Source organism: Neoarius graeffei, chromosome 18 (assembly GCF_027579695.1).
Source record: "Neoarius graeffei isolate fNeoGra1 chromosome 18, fNeoGra1.pri, whole genome shotgun sequence".
NCBI classification, from domain to species: Eukaryota; Metazoa; Chordata; class Actinopteri; order Siluriformes; family Ariidae; genus Neoarius; species Neoarius graeffei.
This window is the reverse complement of record NC_083586.1, coordinates 43298998-43315721: the sequence shown is the minus strand read 5'-3', so window position 1 is coordinate 43315721 and position 16724 is coordinate 43298998. Positions and strand designations below refer to the sequence as shown.

At 39.8% G+C, this 16724-nt stretch overlaps 1 pseudogene; it reads left to right on the top strand.

The window, feature by feature from the left end:
- Positions 1–16724, top strand: part of LOC132865774 (putative potassium channel regulatory protein) — a 68393-nt pseudogene that overhangs the window by 1170 nt on the left and 50499 nt on the right.

Genomic DNA, 16724 nt, shown 5'->3' with positions numbered 1-16724 from the left:
ATCTCATCACATTAAAAACTTTGCATTGGACAGTGATTCAGATCATGCCATAATCTAATACTGACTTTCTCAGAAAACAGGGCACGGTGGTGTAGTGGTTAGCGCTGTCGCCTCACAGCAAGAAGGTTCTGGGTTCGAACCCAGTGGCCGGCGAGGGCCTTTCTGTGCGGAGTTTGCATGTTCTCCCCGTGTCTACGTGGGTTTCCTCCGGGTGCTCCGGTTTCCCCCACAGTCCAAAGACATGCAGTTAGGTTGACGTGGGGCTGAGGTGCCCTTGAGCAAGGTACCTGCGCTCTGGTGTGGCTGCCCACTGCTCTCTGTATGTGTGTTCACTGCTTCAGATGGGTTAAACGCAGAGGATGAATTTCAGTGTGCATGTGACGAATAAAGGTTTCTGTCACCTGGAAGATGGGTGTAGTTTTAGAGTCACAGCTAAAGCTTGCTAGGTAAAAAGTAGCCTACGTAATAGCAAGAGAGTGTTCAGTACACTTTATTTCGAGAGTGCATGGCATTAGACGTGTGCTGCTTTCACACAATATCCTTAGACAGTCTATTGGTAGAGTAAGCATTGAAAGTCTTAACTATGTCTACGATCCTGAACACGAACACTATTCAAGCTGTATAAAGAATTTTATGTATAATGAATCCTGGGATTTTTGCTGTGCAGTGTTGTTGGGATTTTTTTTTCCCCTCAAACCTTTCACCATCCACGAGTCTCTTAAAAAGATCTGAATCTAATCTAAGTGACAGCTTTTAAAAAGACTGTTGTAATCTATTGACTAATCAAATAATGTTTTAATTTTACAGAGTATGAAACTACCTTTTCTTGTCAGTTGGAGTGATACACTTATCTTTTGTATCTTTACATTTTCATCTAGGTAAAATATACCTACTACGACAAGAAACACTTTGCAGTACCTCCCCCCCCGATAATGTACCTAAGAATTAGGGTAATTGATGATCAAAGTAATTTGATCCTTCATCTCATCTATACGTCACTGCTGGAGATTTGGTATTGTTTAGCATGTTTGAGTGTTGCTAAGTAATGGATAAACAATACCACACCTATCCAGTACATTAGCCTATCTGCTGGCAGGCTGGTAATACTTGGCGATCAAATACTCTGTAAAAATGAAAGGGCAGGATTTGATCACTTGTAATGTCGGAGGACAAATTTTCACCACAAAAGGTGTCAACCATAAGAAGACATCCACACTCGAGACTTGCTCGCACGCTAGATGATGCAGATCCTGAGTTTAAAGTAGTAAACAGCCAATTGAGTATCTGAGAAGTGGACGAATCACCTTATCAGATGAATCTGAGACTGATGGACTGCTGTATGAGGCTGAATTTTACATCATCAGCGCTCTTTCAGATTTTCTGTGCAAAGAGCGAAGCCCTCGAGCTTCGCTTTGTCGTTCAAGAAGCTCAAAGTTTCTTTGGGGTGTTCAGTTCCAAGAGCACAACCTTTGATGCGTTGGCCTCAAGAATATCAGTGTTCATCGAGCAACCCACAAATCTTACTCAGAATTTGATGGAGCGTCTTCCAGTGCATCGACCCTCACACCATGACCTCGTTTTTCAGTGCGGTGCTGACTGCTCTGATGGAAAACAGTTGTCTGCAAGGTGAGGTGAGAAAATGTAAACTAGCATCGCGTACAATCTTGCATAACATTACATATTGGTATATTTTATATGAGTGAATATCACAAAATTAAGCATTTTATGATGTTTGTGATGTTTCAATAAAGTTAACCTATTTGATATAAACTGGTGATAGATAGCTTGTGCAAGCACATTTGTTTTCCCATGTTTTTTTTCCCCAGATACGTCACCACTGAGCCAGACAAACGAAAACTACTCCATGCAACAAATGTTCTTGGCCTGACGGTGGACATGATTCTGAGGGACGGCTTTCGTCTCATCGGCACCCACACGATTTCTCCGGTGGAGAAAATCGAGTGTTAGACTTTTGAGAAAAGGGGGACTCGAAACACTTATAATCAATGACCCCTATAAAGCAGATGCATCAAAACAGAAAAGTACAAAAAAAAACACCTCACAACTCACAGAAGTGATCAAATAATCACTTGCCATCCATGTGGAAAAATCCCCAAGAAAAAACAAAACAAGAAGCCATCAACTAAAGTAAGAACCTGAGGCAATTTGAGGTTTCCCAGAAGATGGCGATGCTGTGTTATTTAGGGCATGGTGTCTTTGTGTAAAAAAATAAAAATAAATAATAATAAAATAAATACATTTAGATAACATTTTATTATTTGACACAAAAATGCCATGTTTTAAACAATGTATATTTAAAACATTTTTGATGTCTTTGCTTAAACACGCTGATTGCTTTCATTTTTGACTTTGACTAGTTTTCCATTATGTCCCATTTGCATGAGGCCTTTAATGTTAGACTTCTTTTTCATAATGTAGCCCTCTTAATATAGACTACAGTACATCTTATATCGCTTTCTAATTTGATCTGCACAGAGTAAGACAACCAATTGTAAACAAGTTCATTTTTATTTGGATGTAACTTTATTTCCTTGCACAATAAATCATCTAACAGCAATCTGTTACTGAACTATGAATCCACAGTGATCATTTATGCCACAGAAAAGGGTAAACATGTATGTATGTATGTATAGTGCCATAACATATAACTATTGTTTATATATGATTAAATTTGAATCCAGACGTCACATTAACTATTAGGTTCTTTAAAACACTGGTAATGATCAGAATGCTGAAGGAAGCCAGACTCAGACTTCATATATTTCTTGGTTGTTGGCATCATGCTGTAGTGAGAGATGACCTACCTCCCCTTTCCCCTCTCCGAGGCTGAGACTTGTGCAGCAGACGCAGGAGCAGAGTGGACGGTAAACGGCCCGCCTAACTTCAGCAGCACGGTCAATACTGGAGGATTCACTATTGGTTTAACTCCAATATTTACGTGCTGCTACAGCCAGGCAGCCAGTCGCGGCGATGGTCAGGAGTCTGTCTCTCTCTCTCTCTCTCTCTCACACACACACACACACAGTGACGTTCACAAAGCTACCGTTTATCCACACATACTTTCCTTCCTTTTGGATTCGGAAGCGCGCTTGTCCCGGCGTTGCTGCCGCAGCACAGCACGGCCTGCACCCTCTTTACAAAAAACTCACAAACCATTCTGTGCTGCTACGGCACCGCCAGGCCCCCCGCGCGAGCGAGCGCACGCACGCACGCGCAAACGCACTCGCGCGCGACTGAAAAACAGACGCGCTCACACGCACGCCTCCCTGCCCGCGCGCACAACCCGGACAGACTGAGGGGCTTCCAACCCTGCAAGCACAAAGACAGAACTTCAAACAAACAAACAAAAGTCGGTCTGGTGTCAAGGTGAAGATTTATTTGACATGAATAAACAGAAAGTGAGAGCGAATGCAGTGTGGTGTAAGATAACCAACCCAAGATGTGTGATCTAGAATCAAGACCTTTCAATGAAATGAACCAGTAATTTGGTGATTCTGGTAGGCTATTAAAACATCTCCTGGCATTAAACATGACATGCATGATTTATATATTAAAGCAGTCTTTCATGCACACTTTCGCAAATTTGGATTTATTCCTAATCTGGCAAATAATAATGCTCTAATTAACAGGCCTAAGTTGACTTTTAATACACTTTTTGCAATTCAAGTGAAAGACAGACAGAGAGAGAGAGAGAGAGAGGGGCTCAGTGTATCATTTTGGTAAATATTCAGATCAAGCTGTGAACTAATTTTCCCCTCACATCTACTGCTTTTTCAAAAAAAATTTTCCTCCCCTGCATTTCTGTGCATGAGTCACAATTAGATGAGGCTCGTGTAAGTAATATTAACCATCCTTTGCACTAGACTTTATCTTAATCCATTTTGTGTTACCGCATTTAGCCAACACACACTGGCTGTATTGAAAGGAACTAAATGAACACTAACTGGACTCACAGGTGTTTTAATTAACTCCAGTAGTCTCTCTCAAAATTCATGAACATCCAAACGCAGACATGTCCCGTGACTCGAAAATCTCAAAGCTCCACTTCACCCTGTCACTACGTTTGCATGCGCAAAATATTCCGGGTTATTCCAAAACGGCAATGCTCCTACTAAGCTGTTTACATGCAAATGAAAATTCCACTCATATTCTGATTTACATGCAGCCATGCATACTCTGTGTTTATGCTACGGATGCGTGTTTACGGTTTGCGTACAACACACAGATCCGGCCGTAAATAAACAAGAGGCCATGTGTCACAAACTGCCGTTAAAAACCTCAAAAGAGATCCGTATTCCAAATGTGCCGTATACGTGTCCAAAGAATGCTCCTAAAACCTGAACATCGTCAGCAGATCCCATATGTTTTCATCGGAAAATGCTAAATTTGGAATAAGGCCAAATTCGGAATATCCAAACGAGATATGCTGTTTACACGACCCGTGTCAAATTCTGAATACGGTCATATTTGGAATAATAGTGGGATATTAGCGTGCATGTACATGGACTGACTCAAAAAAAGGGGGACGTAAGCTTATTTAAAACCTAAAGAGGACACTCAAAACCTTTTACAATTGGAGTCATTACAATAATAATAATAATAATAATAATACACAACCAAAAAAGCTATTGCTTCTTTATAACTGGCACAGTTTTAAAATGGTGGCTCTGTATTTATCAGTACTGCTTCCACATGTCATGTAAATAACTGATAAAACACCCCCCCAGACACACACACACACACACACACACACACACACACACACACACACACACACACACACACACACACACACACACACACACAGCTATTTTGCCTAAAGGCATTCCCCACTCCACTCTCCTGTAAACCTATTGTACACAACACCTTTGCCTACCAACTGTTCACTACCAGTGAAATAACAAAAGAGAGGTTGACACACAACAGCACACCCGTATTTAAATAATTTTTAAAACAACCAGACCAAGTAAACAAGACTGACAGGTTTCTCAAATTGTGGTTGCAAACTTTCAAAAGTTTTAAATTAATTACGGTGTAAAATTTCTAAATATGTTCAGGAGAATCTTAATATCTAAACAGTTTCGATTGGTTTGGTTTTCTGGCTGTTTGGGTGTGTGAGTCACAGTTTGTAACACGGGCAGTGTGGTTTGTGTAGTAAAGTCAGACAGGGGAACGCGCTGTAAGCTGTAAAATTACATACTGAAGAATGATAAAAGGGTTAATGTGGTCTGTTTTCTAGGTATCGTTCCATGATCTAGATAAATTACAGCATTTACTCTGACTGCTCCCCTCCCCACCTTTTTGAGACAGCAGCAATTACAATTACATAATCTACTCAGTGAATTTTCTTTTATGCGCCAACATGCATCAGACGTTCTATCGCTCACTGTTCAATTGATAGCTATGTCGATTATAGCCTCACCGGCCACTTTAATAGGAACTTGCTCTTGATTCTAAGATTCCTGTTCTTTGCTGCAGGAGTGGAACCCAATGTGGTCTTCTGTTGTTGCATGCGGAGATGCTTTTCTGCTCAACACGGTTGTAAAGAGTGATTATATGAATTACTAAGTCCTTCCTGGCAGCTCGAACCGATCTGACCATTCTCCTTTGACCTTTCTTATCAACAAGGCGCTTCCGCCCACAAAACTGTCGCTTACTCAATGGTTTTTTTTTCATTTGTTTGTTTGTTTTTTGCACCATTCTGTGTAAACTCTAGAGACTGTTGTGTGTGAAAGCCTCATGAGATATCAGCAGTTTCTGAAATACTCAAACCAGTCCATCTGGCACCAACACCCATGCCACAGCGAAAGTCACAGAGATCACATTTTCCCCCCCCTGTTCTGATGTTTGAAGTGAACGTTAACTGAAGCTCTTGTTTCGTATCTGCATGATTTCATGTATTGTGCTGCTGTCGAGCGATTGGCCGAGTTGATAACTGCATAAACAGCAGGTGTATGGGTGTACCTAATAAAGTGGCCAATGAGCGTATCGCTTTAGTATTTTTGTACGCACTATTTTTGGACGTGGGGCATCCTGGGAACAACAACCCATGAACATTGTGTGGTGTGGCTGCTCATGAAGCTCTCTCTCTCTCTCTCTCACACACACACACACAAACATACGATTTAGAGAAATTAACTAATCTACTTACCGTGGCATGATTTGGAGAGGCCGCTGTCTTTGGCTGGCATTGTGTGTGTAAGCATTCACTTTAATTGTTCTGTTGAAAAAAAAAAATAGAGAAATAAAACACATTACTGAAATGCATGGACTCACATCACTGGTGTGTTTGGCTGCTGCTGTTCAGTGACTGGTTTATTTCTGTTTTCACTACTTTTACAGCTACACGTGGCGTTAACACATGAGGTAAATTGTTTCAACAATTGTGGTATGCACGGATTAAGATTAATCACGGTTTTATAGTTTCTATGCGCCTGGCTCTGTGTGTGTGTGTGTGTGTGTGTGTGTGTGTGTGTGTGTGTGTGTGTGTATAGAATTTTTTTTCTGCACTTGAAATAATTTTCCTTGTTTTTTTAGGTCTCAGGCTGTAAGACAGGAGGAATGAAGATTCCTATAATGTACAGATTTTTTAATCAACACCCTGTTTTGCTGCGTACTTTCTTAACACAGTAATACAGCTCTTTCGAGAAACTTTACACAGACTAACTTCGAGCAGAATTTTTACATGACTTTATAAAATAAAATTACATATTTATTTGACTCACTGTCAAAATATCTGGAACTAACTGATGTACCAAAGCAAACTTTTCTTTTCTCTTATCCTGCATGTGGAAAAGCGACGAGTCATCACTGTGACCTCAACAGCAGCACTTTTAACATAATCCTAGGTTCAAAAAATGTCTTAAAACAAGTTATGTAGTTATAGTCATGTGGATTTAATGCTGTTTTCATGCATTTAATAACCAGGAGCAGTGAAACTCAACCATTAGGGCAAATATCAGGGTGCGAAAATTGTGTTGCCAGATATTTCACCAGCACATCGCAGTAATCCACAACTATAGCAAAATAAATCATTTAAAAAATGTTCAATTAAATTTTAAAATTAAAATTATTTCTTATTACATCATGCTGCAGTGTAACTTTTAATCTTGAGTAGTGAGAGAATGGTGTGTGTTCAAGTTTTTAACTGTGTATGTCAAAGCTCACAGAAACACACACACACACACACACACACTGACTTCCTACCACAAAAAGAGAAGTTGCTACAGTATTTTTACTAAAGTCATAAACATGTTACAATGTGCCGAGTGGTCAAAGTGTGACCTGTGCATCGTGTGTGTGTGTGTGTGTGTGTGTGTCCTCAGCTTTTCAGTCATTATTAACAATTATCAGACAAGCACACCACAAAGTCCAACACATACCATCCACAAAAGTTTCTGCAACTTCCTATTTATTCTCATCATTTCTCACACTGCGCCACTTCCACTTTATCACACAACACCAGAAAGCCATCAATAACAAAACAGGCAGGAAAATATTAAGCTCAAATTTAACTACCTTTATTTCTATTTAAAAACAAACACCTAAATAATTTACATTAGCATTAAAAAGGGGTAGAACTCAGAAATTAGAGTGTACATACAGATCTCACAGGAGATTTCAGTCCCAGCAGTCGTCACACTCTCTCTCTCTCTCTCTCTCTCTCTCTCACACACACACACACACACACACACACACACACACACACACACACACACACACACACACACACCTCCTCAAAGGCAAAGGCAGGCCAAGTCCAAGTACCAAGTACCGTTTACCTTAATAACGTCAGAGAAGAAGGGGGAGTCCTGACAGACAGCACGTGCTGTACTGAGGACAGCTCTAACGCAGCATGCTTACATCAGAGCCACATGTTCCTCGGAGTACACGCAGCTCTGTAATTGGCAATCACGTCGAGACTTTCACTGCTGCACTTCACTTGCTGAAAACACACTCGAAGGGCCAAAACCTCCAAAAGCAAATGATGAGTTCACAGACAACCGACTTGTGCAACCGAGCCCCACACCCACGCCACTGACCTTCAAAGGCTTCCTACTCTCGACACTTTATGGCCTTAAAAATAACATGCAATTCTTTTTGAAAAATGTTCAAGCTACTTTTAACCAACTTCCTCAAATTTTACATCCATGATTACTTAAAATATATTTTAAATTAGAAGAAAGAAAAAAAAATGCATCTCAGACTACTGACAAATCCTGCTCGGGCATTTAGCTGTTTTAAAAAAAAAATAAAAATAAATAAAAAATATTTAAAAAAGGGGTATAAATATAAAATGTTTATGGGCACATTAAAAAAAAAAAAAAAAAACAAGACAATGATAAAACTCAAGTCCAAAAGCTTGCTTGAACAGTCTGTATTATTTACAAGAGAAGCTTCCTCTCAAAGGGAGATTATAACGTGATCCCTTTGAAGTGAACACAGCCCTTAGAGCTCGAACCCCACGTCACAAACCAGAGAGCCGTATACAGTACATTCTGAAAGTGGTGCTTTATTACCAACAGTGAAGCACATTTTTATGAATAAAATTAGTTGTGATGAAAAGGGTGTATATGGATACAGTCAGCTCCATGTATATAGCTTTCATTTAAAAGTGGGCTCTTAATTTTTTTCTATAGATAATTATGTCCACAGAGGTGTGTGTGTGTGAGAGTGATATACATTTTACACACACCTCAGTTAATATACGAGCTTGATTCACATTTTCCCCCCTTTTTGAAATTTTGCTTTGTTTATTGCAAATAGGTGTGACAAAAGTGCACCAGTTTTCTACACAATCTCCCTTTCATTCAGCATTTCATGCTCGGATTCGTCTAGAAAACAGTTTGAGTCAATCATAATTTATGTTGCACTTTTCATTTGACTCACTCTCTCATTAAAAAAGGAGAAAGTAAGAAAGAAAGAAAAAATACCTAAGAACATAACTACGATGCCCAAATTTGAGGTCACAGAAAATTTTTTGCAAGTAGGCAGTGAGTCAGAGTTTGGCTACTAGCAATGCAGAAATGACTATGAACAGCGGCGGAAAATGACAGACGTGTGTGACCTAAACAACAAATTTGTCCAATGTTAATAGTCTCTCTGTAATTGTGAGAGGCGCCTAAGTCAAACCCAATGTCATGTAATCATTTACATTATCCCTAAATGAGCGGTGAAAACTTTAGTCACATCACCCTCGCCGCGCCTGTACCCAACGCTTTAAGGGAATCCTTCTGGAAGTTTGCCAAGAGCTTACAAGTCTATCTGAAGCCTGACTAATTTGAAGGGAACGGACTTGTGTGGTATTTCGCTGCACCACTACTAGTTGTTGGTGAGCATTATTTTTACTAACTGGTCACAGTGGCTGTGCTGCAACAAGGCTGCATGTGAAGGCTGGATGTCAAAAAAAAAAAAACCTCAGTGGAAAAAAAAAAAAGAGGGTTTTTTTTTGTCTTCACAAAAATTAAGACAGAAAAATATCCAGAACTGATGTCAGCCTGATGAGTAAAATTATAGTTGAAGCTGAATTGAATGTCACTTTGTGCATTCACTACTTTGCATGGTAAGCTTAGCCACTAGCTTAAAAAATTTAATTAAATTCAAACAAAAAATATATGTACACTAATAAAATGATATGGAACATAGAACATATAAATGTTTACTGCTAGGCTAATGGAAAGTTTTAACTATGATGTTTTTTTTTATTTTTTATTTATTATAGCAAACAGCCACTGAGGACTTCTCTCTCACAGCCATCCTGCCTGCGAGGAGGGACAGGGACAGGGACGCCCGGGTCTCAAATCGGCAACTCTGATTACATCACATAATTGTCTGCCTGCATTTAATGCATCTGTGTCTATTATTATATATGAGAAATGCACTGTTTGGTGTTTTCCATGAGTGTGATTAAATGCTAGGTGACAATAGAGCTTCAATTCATATTTAAAATATGTAAGAAATATTTTAGTTAATAGGACAAATTACGCTAAAAATGTTTGTTAGTGTGGTGTTCACCAGGTGATGTTAGTACACCTCATGTAAGGGTGCTTTTTATACCAAGTACTATTTAATTTCACTGAAGAAGATGGCTGTTCTTATTAAGGCCTACCTTATGAAGCCTGTGCCATGTACAATAAGACAAATACAACAAAAGCTTTTTTCCCCTTTTTTTTTTGCAACTACCAGATAACGCTGAATAATGTTGGTGTGTATTAAGATTATTAAACAGATATTATGGTTTATAAGACAAACTGCAACAAAGTCACTCCTGAGCTTAAATATTGAAATACACACACTGTGTGCACACTGTGTGTGTATTTTATGGGTCTCCAAATTTTGGTCCAGACTTGAGACCACCTGGTGTCTGAATTATTATTATTATTGTATCATGTACGGCAAAACAAGCACAACAATTGTGCAACAGTGTACTCTCTGGGCACAATACATTTTACTTACTTCAACACTTTTTCGGTTACACTTTCTGGAGCACAGGAGGAAAGCTTCACAAAACTCATGCAAAATTTGGACAAGTCAAGTCCTAAGCCCAGAAAACTGCCATTGTTCAGCTGGACAGCGAACAAATAAACAAAAGTTGTCGTTACCATGACAGTATCAGTTTATCGCGCATCACATTCTTATCTAATAAAACCTCGAGGTGAGTGGATCCTTATTTACAGCCTTTTTTCCCCCTTTCTACTGGCTCCTAGTGTGTCAACAGACACAGGAGTTTAGTCTAATAGAAATTAGGAATTTTATACACACACATGTTAATGTGATCACTGAAAGTGTGGTGGTGGAGTGTGTATGTGCACAAGTTTTAAAGGGTGTGTAACCCGTGTGAGTATATTTAGTTACACAGGACTTCCTCAAACCACTGACAGTAACAATAAGCTAAAAGTAAAACTGTTACCATAAAGGAACGTATATAACATAACGCATGCTTTACAATTTATCATGTATAAATATATAAATTAAGATGGGACGTGTGCCAGGAAACAATATTTACCTCTTTGCTTCGAACCACTTCTCTTTAGATTACCAAATGAAAGAAAACAACTTTTGTGACAACACCCACACACTCGCTAATGTATATCTAGCTTTTACTACACAAGTATTAGTGTGTAACACACTCACTTTGTAATTATGTGGAGCTACATGCATTATTTATTATCTGTCACAAGGAAATAGGATCCTCACACCTAGTCGGTTTTTCATGTAATTTGAAAAGCAAATATTTCAAACACCCTCCTGTCAATAATGACATATGTGCATGTAATGACTTGGTTGATATTCAGCTCGTGGTAATATTTCACTTGAACTCTGTGGTAATTCTAATTTTCTACAAAAGCCTGAAAATATATATATTTTTTAAACATTATGCTTCCAACATTATTGGTCAAGAGAATTTCTAGTGCTGAGTCACTAATTTTTAAAAGCTACACGGACATCCAAGAAACACTGGTTATGGTGAAAAGTGTGAGAAGCGTCAGGCCTGACTCTGTGTGTGTGTGTGTGTGTGTAGTCGAAAATGTATTCACAGTGTGAGACCACAGGCCAACAATAGAATAACAACTGGAAATTTGTTTTGTTTTTTTTAATGCTGGTAAACTATATTACAGCTGAAACCGTCTGATCTGGCTCACAAATTTACATTCCTCCTTTAGATTTATCTTGACTGTCTCATAATGTACAAGAACCTGTTCAAAGCTTAAAGTAGAAAAAGAAATAAAAGCAATGCTTCCCTGTCCAGGTCTTAATATGACCAGAGAATGCTGTTCTTGCTGAAAGTTATTGTTATTATTAAGAATAATTATTTGCATATTTCAATACTAGTTAACCCCATGTGTGTTTATGTGAATCCATAAAAGTCTAATATATAAGAATGATAATATAGAACAGCACACAGGCTTGGTCATACATAAGTGGGGGGGAGGAAAAAAAAAAAAGAGTTTATGAATTTAATATAGCCTATTTGTGCAACATTTCTGTGCTCTTGAAGGCACAGAGAGAATCTCCAGGTGTGCAACACACACCCGGGGCAAGCAGGGCTCGAGCTGAACGGTTAGTGAAACACACACACACACACACCTCTGCCAAGTCTGAAACTTCATTTTTTTTCCCCCCTCTAGCTTTTCAATTAACCACTCCCACACATCTTAAGGTACATAAATAGCACAAAAAAATCAAACTCCTTGATCCTGTAATATGATAAAAACACAATTCAGAGTGTCCTGTGACACACGGTAGTCCAGAAATGTAAAATACATACAGTATGATATGAAATTAAAAGCTCAAACATATCAGAGATATGCGAGCTTATCTGTCTAAGAGCTGACTTGTGTTTTATGACTGAAAGCAAATTGTCTCAGGCCAAAACTGTCATTCTAAAAAAAGCAGCTTAGCTAACACACACACACAGCCATGACTGACTGATGTAAGACACATTTACCTCCAGGAATACACTAATACCATGCTGGATACATCATTTCATTTCACTAAGCAAGGCTTTTTTTTCCTCCAAGTGTCCCCTTGATGAAAAGTTACACGTCATAGAGCTCAGACACATGAACAAGGCCTACTAGGTATAATAAAACAGCAATACTATGAAGAATTGAAGAATAATAAACACACTGTCCAGAATAGCTACAAAGCTATTTTGTTCCTAACTTTTCCCCAGACGCTGCGTGGCTGGATGTAAAATGGCGCAAAAAATATCCTCATGAACTCCTACAAAAATGACAAGGTTTGTGGAGAGAAACAAACTCGACGTAAACAACAGGTAGTAAAGGAGGTTGGAAAAGCCTTACCAGCCCGGGTTGGGTGAGTGTGGGGTAGTTTATGCAGCGGCTCGGCTGTCAGGGGGGTGGAGGAGGGACAGAGAGAGAGAGAGAGAGAGAGAGAAAGAGGAGTGCATCAGGGCAGCGGACTGCAGCAGCACATCCGTTACTCCCGCTCAAAAGTGAAGCTGAAGAGAAAAAAAAAAAAACACCCCAAACGACCTTTTCTCCATCGCTCCGCCGCCCAAACCGACTCACATGAGGGCGATTTTAGAGAATTTTTCCAGACAAAAAAGCAAGCAAGGAAAAAAAAAATAACCGCTTGATCATTTGTGCGATATTTTTTCGTCTTGGAAGAAAAAAAAAACAACCCAGACAAGTCTTTTCCCTTTCCTTTTCTCCTCCAGACTCCGGTATCAGAAAACGCTTGATCACTTGTTCATTCGACGAGTGTCAGTGAATAATGCTCACGACGAAAACATACAAATAAACAAAAGTGTCCTGTTTTTTAAATTCCTCCATTTTTATCCGCAGCAAGCAGCTATAGCAACAACAACAACAGAAGAAGAAGAAGAAGTAGCAGCAGTAGAAGAAGAAGTGTCGGTTGGGCTCGAGCTCGGAGCTCGTGCGCAGTCAGACTAGTTGTTGATGTTATCGCGGCTCACTCGAAAATGGCGCCGAAAGTGACTCTGTTCATTCAAATCGTGAGGAGCCGCCCCCTGCCTGGGCATGGGGCATGCCGGGAACATGGACTGACTGACTGACTGACTGACTTTAAGAGCTTGGAAGGTGGCAGGCAGACTCGTTTTTCTTTCTTTTTTTCCCCCCTTTCTGGCAAACTCAGACAGATTTTCACCTCGAACACAGCTTGAATGTAATCAGTTTCACTTTTAAGAGTTTGAGGTGAAAAGTCGCCTCAGAGTCGGTGAACTGAGCGACCATTATCATATCATATCATATCATATCCAGAGATGGACAAAGTACCCAACTTCATTACTTAAGTCAAAGTACAGATCCCACTAGTCAAATGTTACTCTGATACCAGCTTTTAAAAAATACACTACCGTTCAAAAGTTTGGGGTCACCCAGACGATTTTGTGTCTTCCATGAAAAGTCACACTTTTATTTCCCACCATAAGTTGTAAAATGAATAGAAAATATCTCATCTCATCTCATCTCATTATCTCTAGCCACTTTATCCTGTTCTACAGGGTCGCAGGCAAGCTGGAGCCTATCCCAGCTGACTACGGGCGAAAGGCGGCGGAGTACACCCTGGACAAGTCGCCAGGTCATCACAGGGCTGACACATAGACACAGACAACCATTCACACCTACGGTCAATTTAGAGTCACCAGTTAACCTAACCTGCATGTCTTTGGACTGTGGGGGAAACCGGAGCACCCGGAGGAAACCCACGCGGACAACATGCAAACTCCGCACAGAAAGGCCCTCGCCGGCCATGGGGCTCGAACCCAGGACCTTCTTGCTGTGAGGCGACAGCGCTAACCACTACACCACCGTGCCGCCAGAATAGAAAATATAGTCAAGACATATTTTTCTGAGCATTTAATCGACCCCACAAATTAATGTGATGCTCCAGAAACTCAATCTGCTCAAAGGAAGGTCAGTTTTATAGCTTCTCTAAAGAGCTCAACTGTTTTCAGCTGTGCTAACATGATTGTACAAGGGTTTTCTAATCATCCATTAGCCTTCTGAGGCAATGAGCAAACACATTGTACCATTAGAACACTGGAGTGAGAGTTGCTGGAAATGGGCCTCTATACACCTATGGAGATATTGCACCAAAAACCAGACATTTGCAGCTAGAATAGTCATTTACCACATTAGCAATGTATAGAGTGGATTTCTGATTAGTTTAAAGTGAGCTTCATTGAAAAGAACAGTGCTTTTCTTTCAAAAAGAAGGACATTTCAAAGTGACCCCAAACTTTTGAACGGTAGTGCACTTAAGTATTAAAAGTACATTTTCTATCGACGCGTCATTGTATTATTGCCACAACGCTTACAAAAACCTAAGGGTAGTATCTCACTGGGCTGCGACTAGTTGGAGACACAACAACTGCGATAAAATATGTGAATTAGTGATAATTTTCACTTGGAATCACACTGAATTGATATTCTCATATTTTATCGCAATTGTTGTGTCTTCAACTAGTCGCAGGCTGTCGCAGCCCAGTGAGATAGGGTAGTAGTTGGAGATACAGTTGGAGACACAACAACTGCAATAAAATATGCGAATTAGCGACAATTTTCACTTGGAATTACACTGAATTGATATTCGCATATTTTATCGCAATTGTTGTGTCTGCAACTAGTTGCAGGCTGTCACAGCCCAGTGAGATAGGGTAGTAGTTGGAGATACAGTTGGAGACATAACAACTGCGATAAAATATGCGAATTAGCGACAATTTTCACTTGGAATCACACTGAATTGATATTCTCATATTTTATCGCAATTGTTGTGTCTTCAACTAGTCGCAGGCTGTCGCAGTCCAGTGAGATAGGGTAGTAGTTGGATATACAGTTGGAGACACAACAACTGCGATAAAATATGTGAATTAGTGATAATTTTCACTTGGAATCACACTGAATTGATATTCTCATATTTTATCGCAATTGTTGTGTCTTCAACTAGTCGCAGGCTGTCGCAGCCCAGTGAGATAGGGTAGTAGTTGGAGATACAGTTGGAGACACAACAATTGCGATAAAATATGCAAATTAGTGACAATTTTCACTTGGAATCACACTGAATTGATATTTGCATATTTTATCGCAATTGTTGTGTCTCCAACTAGTCGCAGGCTGTTGCAGCCCAGTGAGATACTGCCCTATCTCACTGGGCTGCGACAGCCTGCGACTAGTTAGAGACACAACAACTGCAATAAAATATGCGAATTAGCGGCAATTTTCACTTGGAATCACACTGAATTGATATTTGCATATTTTATCGCAATTGTTGTGTCTCCAACTAGTCGCAGGCTGTTGCAGCCCAGTGAGATACACTCACACTTCCTGTCTCACGGAAACTGACTTGAGAAGGGTTCGTAACAGCTTTGCGACACCAGCGACGCATTTGCGGCTATTTTGAGATAAATTTTGTCGCACAAATTTTCTGAACATGTTCAAAATTTCAGCGACGAAGGAGCGACACTTTGCGACTCATGCAAGGAAATTGAGAAGCCCCGCGAATGTTTCAAGACACTTTTGAAACTCTCTCGCGAATGACGTTCGCAATTTGTCGCAAGCTGTCGCAGCCCAGTGAGAGACTGGCTTAACGCCGTTACCAAAGACAGAAATGTGAATTCACAAAATGAACACATACTGTGCCGTCATGTTGGTTTGACGTTAAGCTAGCTAGTCAGTGACGTTCCACCTGACATGCTAGCAAAATCTTTTCAAACTTAAAATCATATTGGGTATCGAATGCTACTAGAAAAGAAAGATTTCTACATTGTTTATTTGGCAAGATTATGCTAAAACATATTTCTGAAAGGACTTCAGATAAGTTAACGTTATTCATGTTGGCGTAACTCCATTTTTACATGCTAACTAAGATTGTCCAAGTTAACTAGCTATGTGTTAACGTTAGCCGTAGACAAGGCGACGGCAACTTGGCGGGCAAATCCATAGAAAGTCATTTGACTAACCAGACTGCATAGCTATTGTAATGTTGTCGCTAGCTCTAAAAGCACAGACAACTTTGTTGGAAGCTTTCTCTTGGAATAAAACATTTATACACCTCAATATGCTTCTTCAGGTTGGATGGCGAGTTTTTGTAGGCCGTGATGTGGTTCATTTTTGGCAAACCAAGCAAACATTTAAAACGAAACAAATCTTTAATCTTTTCAGAAAACTGAAACATGGGTTCTAGGTATAGCCATGAGTGCGTGTATTCTCCAGAAGAACT